The sequence below is a fragment of the Lytechinus pictus genome, chromosome 13 (assembly GCF_037042905.1).
Source record: "Lytechinus pictus isolate F3 Inbred chromosome 13, Lp3.0, whole genome shotgun sequence".
Classification (NCBI taxonomy): domain Eukaryota; kingdom Metazoa; phylum Echinodermata; class Echinoidea; order Temnopleuroida; family Toxopneustidae; genus Lytechinus; species Lytechinus pictus.
In genome coordinates this window covers 28,482,614-28,491,948 of record NC_087257.1, presented here as the reverse complement: position 1 = coordinate 28,491,948, position 9,335 = coordinate 28,482,614, and the positions used below count along the sequence as shown (strand labels likewise).

General features: G+C 34.5%; 1 long non-coding RNA gene across 1 annotated transcript; it reads right to left on the bottom strand.

The window, feature by feature from the left end:
- Nucleotides 1-6,256: 6,256 nt before the first annotated feature.
- Nucleotides 6,257-9,335, bottom strand: LOC135156402 (uncharacterized). Its single transcript, XR_010295529.1, has 3 exons — nt 9,106-9,335; nt 7,795-7,885; nt 6,257-6,914 (listed from the first exon to the last, which is right to left on the bottom strand). It is a non-coding gene; the product is annotated as an uncharacterized LOC135156402 (long non-coding RNA).

The following is a 9,335-nucleotide window of genomic DNA, read 5'->3' as shown; positions in this document are numbered from 1 at the left end:
TTTTCCTTCACCATACGTTTATATGTTACTTAACACCAGGCATGACGTGGAAACGGGTAAAAACCACTTATTCCTCTTAAGGACAAAATATGCTGTTATAGCTTTTCTTTTTCAGAAGCCATGAAAGGCTGCGACATGATTATAATACTTCTATTGCATTTCGGCCAAGTCATAACTTCATTCACGATGGTGTAATGCTGATGAAATCTTATTATTGGAGCATTAAAGACATTTGTCTTGGAGGCATGATCATCTTCATTTACGAGATTCTTTGAAAGGAGAGACGGAGTGAGAGGGTAGGAATGTAGGGTAATAGGTTGTTGGGTTACCGGGGACAGAGGATGGTGGTATGTGTGATATGAATGGTCAGTGATTGTATCATGACATTTAGAGAGAAAGAGGGAGATAGGGAAAGAGAAAGAGAGAGAGAACGAAAGAAATAAAGAAGAATATGAGAATGAAGGAGTTTTCAGACATATCGCTGTTTGTTAAAGTAACAAAATGAAAAAAAAATAGATCTCCATTAACAAAAAAAAAAAAGGAATACATGTAAAAAAATTATTAAAAAAATTAATACAAGTAAATTTCAATTAATGAAAATATAGGAGAGTATTCTCTGCTGAACGTTTGTCAATCTTAATATTCATTAGACCTGGCGCTGCACAGTAGCCGCCGGAAAAAATGAATTTTCGGAGTATTTCCATTTCAAATATCTATTTCGAGCAATAAAATGTGGATTTTTATTTTAATTTTAAAAACTATTCACTTATTACCTTTAAAAAAATGAGAAAGGGACGCGTTCGATGCGTTTATTACTCCCTAAGCAAAAATGCAATTTCAATTTAATTAAGAATTGCTCCGAAAACCTAAACTTTCTTTCTTTGTATGCTGCTTGGCAGTTACCAAACCAGGTAATGTGATTTGCTTTATTCAAATAAAGTTGCACCTTAATTTTGGAAATGGTGTGTGTTGGAAATAATTAACTATCAATTTTGAATAATATGTCTATTAATATCAACTAATTCAATAACTATTTTCGACCTTGTGTAGGTTATTATTAGTCAGTGCATTTGTTTTTGTGCGTGTATTGACATCGATTATTCATAGTCTGTATTCTTGTGTTGGTTTTCACTGATTTAACATGAATTTCCTGATTTCGAGTATTACGTCAATCTACGAACATAGAATATCCCCTAATACGCAGAGGGATTATGCCCCCCCCCCCCCAAATAAAAAAATATTTTATGGTCAGATTTCGTGTATTACGGGTGTCTGAATCACCCAATCGAGATTTCGATTTATTTGAATTAAACTTTGCGATTGATCACAATTGTGCTTAGGATGTAGAAATTGGAATAGTGGAAGACTGATACACTGGAGATAACATTATCTGGTTATTTCTATATCTAATGACATTCATCTATTCTTTCTCAGTATAAAACATAACAAAATTTCACCTCTTCTCGCAAAAATGCACTTGAGAATATCACAGGAATGATACGGTAGTAATGAATTAAATTTGAGACGAAATGGATTCGGCACCGTTCTGATTTCTGCCTTACAGGTTTATCGTTCCAAATCCAATTCGATTCGATGAGTAATAGCGGACCCTTAGCAGAGGGGGGGGGGGGTAATTGAGATACAACTCTTCCCACAGCTAAACGCACCAACATCTCATACACATATATCGCTGCACCTCGCTTCTTTGTTTTGATTTTTACTTAAAACCTACCACTTCAAAAATATTCCATCAGTTATCAATTCATTTATTTTTTAACTTTGAAATAATGATTGTCAGACATGTGCGTAAGTTCTCCACCCTTTTCGCAAAATACATGCACCGCCTTTGAAAAAAGTAACCCATTTACAGACTGTAGCTAACGTAGTTAAGTGATAAGAGTTCCGAAATGAATTATGGGAATTCTGGATGTGATTAAAGTATAGAGATTGGATAGTGGCATTTATGTATCACGTTAAATCATTATTGGATTGCTTATAATGCACGTATATCTATTCAACTGTATTGGATATATAGGAATTGATTGCAATGAGAAAGCCGCCATTTCAATTGAATTGCGATTTGACGAAGAAGTAGGGAGCTATCAAGTTTGAGTATTGGAACAGTTTGTGCAATAATCATATTTTGAGATTATACTACGTTAGATTTTTATCTGTATTCTGTTTTGTTTTGCTTTAAAAAGATTGTAAACATACGAATAATTATTATGGGATTTTGTCCATCATCTATTGTTGATTTCGCTCTCCTTACATATTTAATTAACTTATTAATTGATTGATTTACTTGGACCTATCTGGTTATGCTTGATCATTTTCTATCATTAATTTGTTTGGGCATTTACGTTTACTGTGCAACATATATATTTGTTTGATATAACAAGAAACAAAGTATCACATACAACTGTACAAACATATTTGTGTTTGCACTAGGACCACGCAGTAAGAAAGGTCTAAGAAGCACTCAAAAAGTGCATTAAAAAATTAAACTGTCCCTATAGGATTTGTGTTTTTATTCCTTTCATACATCAGCACATTCCTGTAAGTATTTATTGTTTAAATAATAGACGTACACTGTTGAAAATAATTTAAACAACGCTGTTTACTATGTGTATTGCACAGTAGTTGTTTAAACAGTTTAAACAAGTGTTTAAAATCTTAAACAACCATGCTAAAATTATTGATAATGAAATATTTGAATTCAATCTTTGTTGCTTAAGATTTTAAACTCTTTAAAAAATGTTTAAACAACTACTGTGCGATTCACATAATAAACAGCGTTGTTTAAATCATTTTTAACAATGTGCAACACTCCACCAGTAGACACCTGACTGATCACACACGCGGGATGATAAAAATAATCTATTGAAGCCAGCCGTGATCAAAATTGAAAATGTATAGGCAGATAATTATCACCAGACTGAGTGAAAAATTATTATTGAAATCATTAGCCTAACTTAACTTACTTCGGTTTGCAATTGACAATTATCTCAGATGAGACGATGTTCGGTGTAACTGAGCTATGATCTATAAACATAATTCCTCCATGCATGCGATTTATAGTACAGTGACCTTTTGTTATTTTGATAAGCCATATTCCACAAGTCAATATTAGATTATGCTATGATGGGTTTATCTTCCCAGACGCAATTAAGTTGCAAAGATAATCTGAAAAAAAAAATATATGGTCGTACAAGCATATAGCCATAATATTGAAATATCAGCTTCATCGTTAATGTTTGATATATATTTTATACCACACGAACCATTTAATACACTGGAGAGCTTATTCAGCCTCAGTGGTGATAAAAACAGCTTTTATCTCATCTACAAATGAAATGTCATATGCAGGTCTAAATATCGTTATTATTTAATTGAACGGGGGACTTAAATAACATATTTTACAAATTAAAAAGAAAAATAGGTGATGAATGAACTCTCTAAAATTTACATCATATCAATAATTTAATCACTTAAAAATAAGTTCATATTAAGTGCACTTATGGAGCACGGAGACCATCATTTATTGCTCACAAGAATCGTCAGATATGAAAATAGGACACAAATATTTACAAAGGGATATATTCCATTTCTACTTAAACGGTACGCAATATTCATTATTATCAGCTTCTGTGTGATCCTCTTGAAGGAGAATTATGGAAGAATAGAATCTAATGAATCCATTCTCGTGGTATAGTATTGATATTGCCTTCGGGAAACAACTCCGTATCGATTCGATGAAGAATTTAAACCGAGCCAATCGTGTGAAATTATCGCGGTCAGTTCAACAACCAGCGTACCAAAGGGTATACCAATGATAATGAAACGTCGGCTTTCCGCAATAAGGGACTTAGCGCTTTGTTATTTCATTTAAAACACTTAAAACGCTTTCTAATCTTAAGAATGAAATCCGTACGACCTTTTACCGGGAACAAATGTATGCTATCAACTGATCTGATCAAATTCCCAGAAAAAATTAGACGCTAACGCGAATGCGCAATCCAGTTACCGGAAAAAGGCCGCTTGCGCGAATCGGTCTTTGCGCGTAAGCACGTTGAACATAGAATACCGTGTTTACACTTGATCGGCTTTTGGTTCAGAACCAAAAGCCGATGCAGAATCGGCTTTTGGTTTATCTTGCACTGCGTTTACACCAGGCCCCCGAAGCTCCGCCATTTTGTCGGAGACATTTGGGCAAATCCTAAGCCCCCATTTGCATATACATGAATAATTCATCAGTTCGCTGCTCCACACATCCCAATAGACTCTTTATATGACGAAGCAGAAAGTGGAGATCAGCGTCACGCATGCGCATTGAGCGAGGTCAACTTTGTGTTAATTATTCATGAAATTTAATATATTCATCACGTGATTAATCTACTTCTTACTACTATTGACCAATCAGCGTTCTTCACTACAATGAGTCATCATGCATGCATCGTTTTTCAATCCGTGTATAGAATGCAGTTTACATGCAACGTACACTAGCACCACAGCCTGACACTTTTCTTAATCTTGTTTAACCTGGAGATGGGGAGGGGGGGGGGTGAATCAGCCTGTTTTTATCTTCTTTTTTACATCGGTGTAAATGAAAGGGGAAGATATTTACGAACTAGTTTATTTCACAATAACAATACGCCAATATAAATAATAACAATGTATTTCAGTTTGAACGTTTCACTTACTGGTTTTGTAATTTGATTCTTTCATTTAAAAAGAAAATACGACCTTTCTCTGCTGTTCTCCAGATCAGAATCACTAGAGGCATGTTTCACATCGCAGTGTAATCGTTAGTAATGATATAGTGAAAACAAATTCTGAATCCAAAATTTCCTTAGAAAATAGGATTGGATTTAATTAGAACCTATTTATTTTCTGTAATTAATAGTGTTTTTTTTACGCGAAGCCTTTCCAATTATTGATAATGATAATTTAATTTTTTTTTTGCAGGGGGGGGGGGTAATCTAATTGCTTTGTGTTCACTCTTTTTAAGAGCACAGATAAGTGACATGTCATTACCAAACTTCATCAGTTTCAGGCAGGGCGGATCTAGGATTTTTCCAAAGGGGGGCACATTTTCCCAAGGAAAAATTTGAAAAGCAAAAAAAAAGGGGGGTCTTCACTTTCAGAAGGGGGACACACTTTACATTACAATTTTTAATTGAGCCTGTCAAATTGGGGGGGGGGGCGCACTGATCGGCTTTGCCCCCCCCCCACACACACACACTCTGATTGGCCTAATCTTTGTCTTTAAAAGTCATCTCTATTCATCTTATTCCTCTTCCCCACTCTTTATAAATTGTTTCTCCCTCATTTATCCCCGCCTCTCAAAATAAATAAAGAATAAAATGGCCCTTTATGGTTTCTCCTTGTGGGTAAATTGTCAAGTGGCTCTGTCCACTCTCTTGTGCACCCTATGCCCCTTCACATTATTATTATAATACATTATCTATTCTTTTAATCTCTCTTCAGCTCTCTCTTTGCCATATCGCACTCTCATTATTAAACCACACACACAACTCTTTCTCTTATATTTTCCACCTCTCAGCTCTTCTCGCAATTCATTAAAAAAAGAAAATACACTGGGTGATTCCAACTTTGGCGTTGGTGTTCGTAGCACAATTTAGTTCTTCTTTCCTCCAAAACCTAATGTGAGTTTAGAAAAATAATCCAAATCACATTAATAGCTCAACATCAAGTGAGATGAATCTATGAATCAATTTGATTGTAATTTTGGTGCTGTGATGATGTAAAACTTGGAAGACGCCACACCAAAAGTTCAACAGCAAACTTGAAATCACCCATGTATCTTTCTCATTAAAAAAAAATATATATTTAGAAATTCTCTATCACATCTACATAACAGCCATGGATCAAAAATTCTTTAAGGGGGGGGGGGTCTTTTGCCCTCCACCTTAAAGGTCCTGGTTCTCAAAAGGATTGTTTTCTATTTCATTTTCAAATTTATTCATTTTTTTTAAATATCTTTATATATTATTTGTTATGTTTTTTAATGGGGGTGATTTTTACAGAGAAAACCTGCAACTACCACCCCCTCCACCCTTGATCCATGGCTGCAAAATGTAGGTCTCATTACTCTTAAACTTATGCTGCTTGTTCACTATTGCTCGTCCATTAATTCTACTAGTACTTCCAGTGTCTCCTCAAATAACTAGATTCACCTAAACTCTCAGCTAAAAAGAATTATAGAAGACTTGTTAATTCAGTGACAATGACAAAATTATTATTTCAATTCATTTTATTCCAAATACATAAATCAGGTAACAATTATTTTCCTCTTGAGTTTAAAGATCAAATTTTGATCAGAGCTCGTTCCCATCTGCTTAAGATGAAATGGTGTGAAAGAGACTACTGTCCTCACAACACAGATGCAATGTCACATGCCCCCCCCCCCACCCCCCGAATTCATTGATCATTATTTTTGTTAAAAATTCTTCATTGCCAAAATTGTTACACAATTACCTGTACATATTGTATTGCTTAATTTTTATTTATCATTCCTGTTATGTCATTGAAATAAATTTATTATTCTAAGTATTATTATTATAAACATTATCATTATCTACATCCATAATTGTAAAAACTACTGCTACAATAAGCAAGTATAATTACCCCTAAAATAACCCTATCCCTCTTAAATTGTTTATGGGTTTTGTTTGGTCAGTAGTGTGGGGGGGGGGGGAGTGGTTACAATACTCTATTGTAAATACATGCAGTAATTCAGTTTGATATAGGATGTTTGGCATATTGTCAATGCATTATTCCCTAATTCTTCCTCCAGAAAATTATTATTGGAATTAAAAAGCAAACCCTTAATTTTGTCTTGTATTTCTTGAGTCTCTAAAACAGAGGATGTGAAGCAGAGTCATGTTCCATATCTGTTGAAAAAAAAACAAAAAAAAAACGACAGAAATGTTAGCAATTCAATCAAGCCATCATAAAAAATAAAAAAAATAAAAAAATATGTATAAAAGTTTAATGAAACCACAAGCCGAATGAGTCACCTTTACAAAATCTGGTGTGGATTGAAGGATTCATGAGTGGGTAGGAAGCAAATAAGTTGATAACATATGATTTTCCACTTGCTTAGCCTAGTATATTCTGATTTTCTTATTTAATTTTGACAAGCTAGATCTACCGGTAGGTGATATTAATTGTCCCCTGAAAACATGACAGGTGAAAATTAAAATGGAGCTTGTCAATACGACTCCATCCTAGTCTCTGAGCTGATTTTATTTTCATTTAGTCAATACAACTTAGATCTTGGTCTACCATGTGAGCCCCCCCCCCCCCCAAAAAAAAAGGACACCTCACAAAACCCCAATTTAAGGTAAAAATATGTCATGAACACATAATAATTATATACCACTAGAAAGAGTATATTCTCCCAAATAATTTGATACCATATTCATATTTAGATAGTCAGTATGTATTCTTTGCAGAGATGTAGATTTTGATTTGCACCGAAATAAGGCATGGCTAAAATTAATGACTTCAGATGCCAATGATGCCAAAATCTATGAGTTAGCAAATTTTCAAAGAAATTGATTTGTGTATTGACACTAAAAAGAGTTTACTAAACAATTATCTTGTAAATTATTGAACATGGGTATTGAAATTTGAAATGGATTTTAATATAACCCTTTTAGGACAATGAAATCATTGACATCTGGACTCATTTTTTGATAAAGTCATTTGGTCTGTAAATACATGAAGTCATTCAGTTTGATAGATAGGATGATTATTGTTTTTTTTTACCTTTTTGAATCAGGAGGGTCCTGCAGCTTAATTCGGTCTTGTAATCCTCGAGTCTCTAAAAGAGGATGTGAAGCAGCATCATGTTCTATGTCTGTTGAATAGAACAATACACACAGACAGAAATGTCAGCAATACAAGCTATTGTAAAAAAAAAAAACCACACATAACACTTGGACTATAGCGTATATATCTAGATCTAATCAGACATAGACTCTGACGTACATAGATCTGGAACTAAATGTAAGTAGATCTAGATCTACATCAAAAGTAGATTTAAATTTCATTTTTGTTAAACCTACCATTCTGCGAAATTTCAGTGTTAGATCTAAACTAAAGCTGTCTTGACCCAGGGTTTTTAAAATGGTTTCATGACATTTGCTCTGACGACAAATGCCCCGATGGAAAATCTACACGTTAGGCCAAACAAAAGCTAACCTCCAATAAATAAATCCTTAACTTAGACCCTGACTCAGTGACTGAAATAATACTAGGCCTAGGGCTAGGCCTATATAGATTATACAGGAGGTCGCTTTGTTGTAGGCCTAAGGCTAAGTTTAGTCTAGGTCTATAAACCTAAGGCTAAGCTAGATAATAGATAGGATAAGAGGTAGAAAAGTTTTCTTTTAGCTTTAGCCAAAACCTGTACTATGTAGGCCTATTATTAACTTTCAAGTTTAGAAAAATAAAAAAAAACATGAAAAGAACTAGAAAGAAGTTTGGACTTTGCCTTGGCTTTGGGAAATGAAACATCTTTATAAAATTAAAAAATCAAGGACTAGGCTCCGGTCCTATTGATATGTGAATTCAAAGAAGGGAACGGGTTAATGGAGTGAATGTCCTTCTATAACAGTTAGAGTCAATATGGATGCGCGATAGATCCCAGACAACGTCTAGCCTAAACGTTATAGGGACTATATCTAGTTCTTTCCTAACCCAGGGGTTGTTGTTGTTGTTCGGCCCGCGGGCCGGAGCCCCGTGGGTTAGTTCTTTTCATGCCTGCCGAGATCTCGGTACCGGTAGGCGTCGGAATTTCAGAGAAACTCTCGCCCAAAAGTCTGGCGTGATTATTAATACGAGGTCTCAAATGGTAGCAGATGGAGATTTACATGTAATCTAGCCTACATTTTTAGCTCACGACGATGGCAATAGTTTTGAGTTTTCGCAAGTCGTTTGCTTCCTAATTGTTCACTTTTTATAAAAACAAATTAATTCATATTGTACCCAGACTTCTCAAGATTCCATATAACATTAGATCTTTTGATTTATTTTTGTAAATGAATTAAAATTCAGCGTTAATCTGACAGTACTCACCGAAAATCTTTCAAGGACATAATCTTCTTCTGTGCGGGTGACGTCATCTTTCAGCCTTTAATTAAGCGGAAGTGACGATGGGGGTCAAATTATGACGTACGAATTTCAATAGAAAAATACATTATTCATAAGGTAAGATCCAATCACATCACAGTATCTTGCGAGTACGCAAAGAAAAAATAAATGATTCATTAGCAATATGCAAATGGGGGCTTAGGATTCGGTTCAAA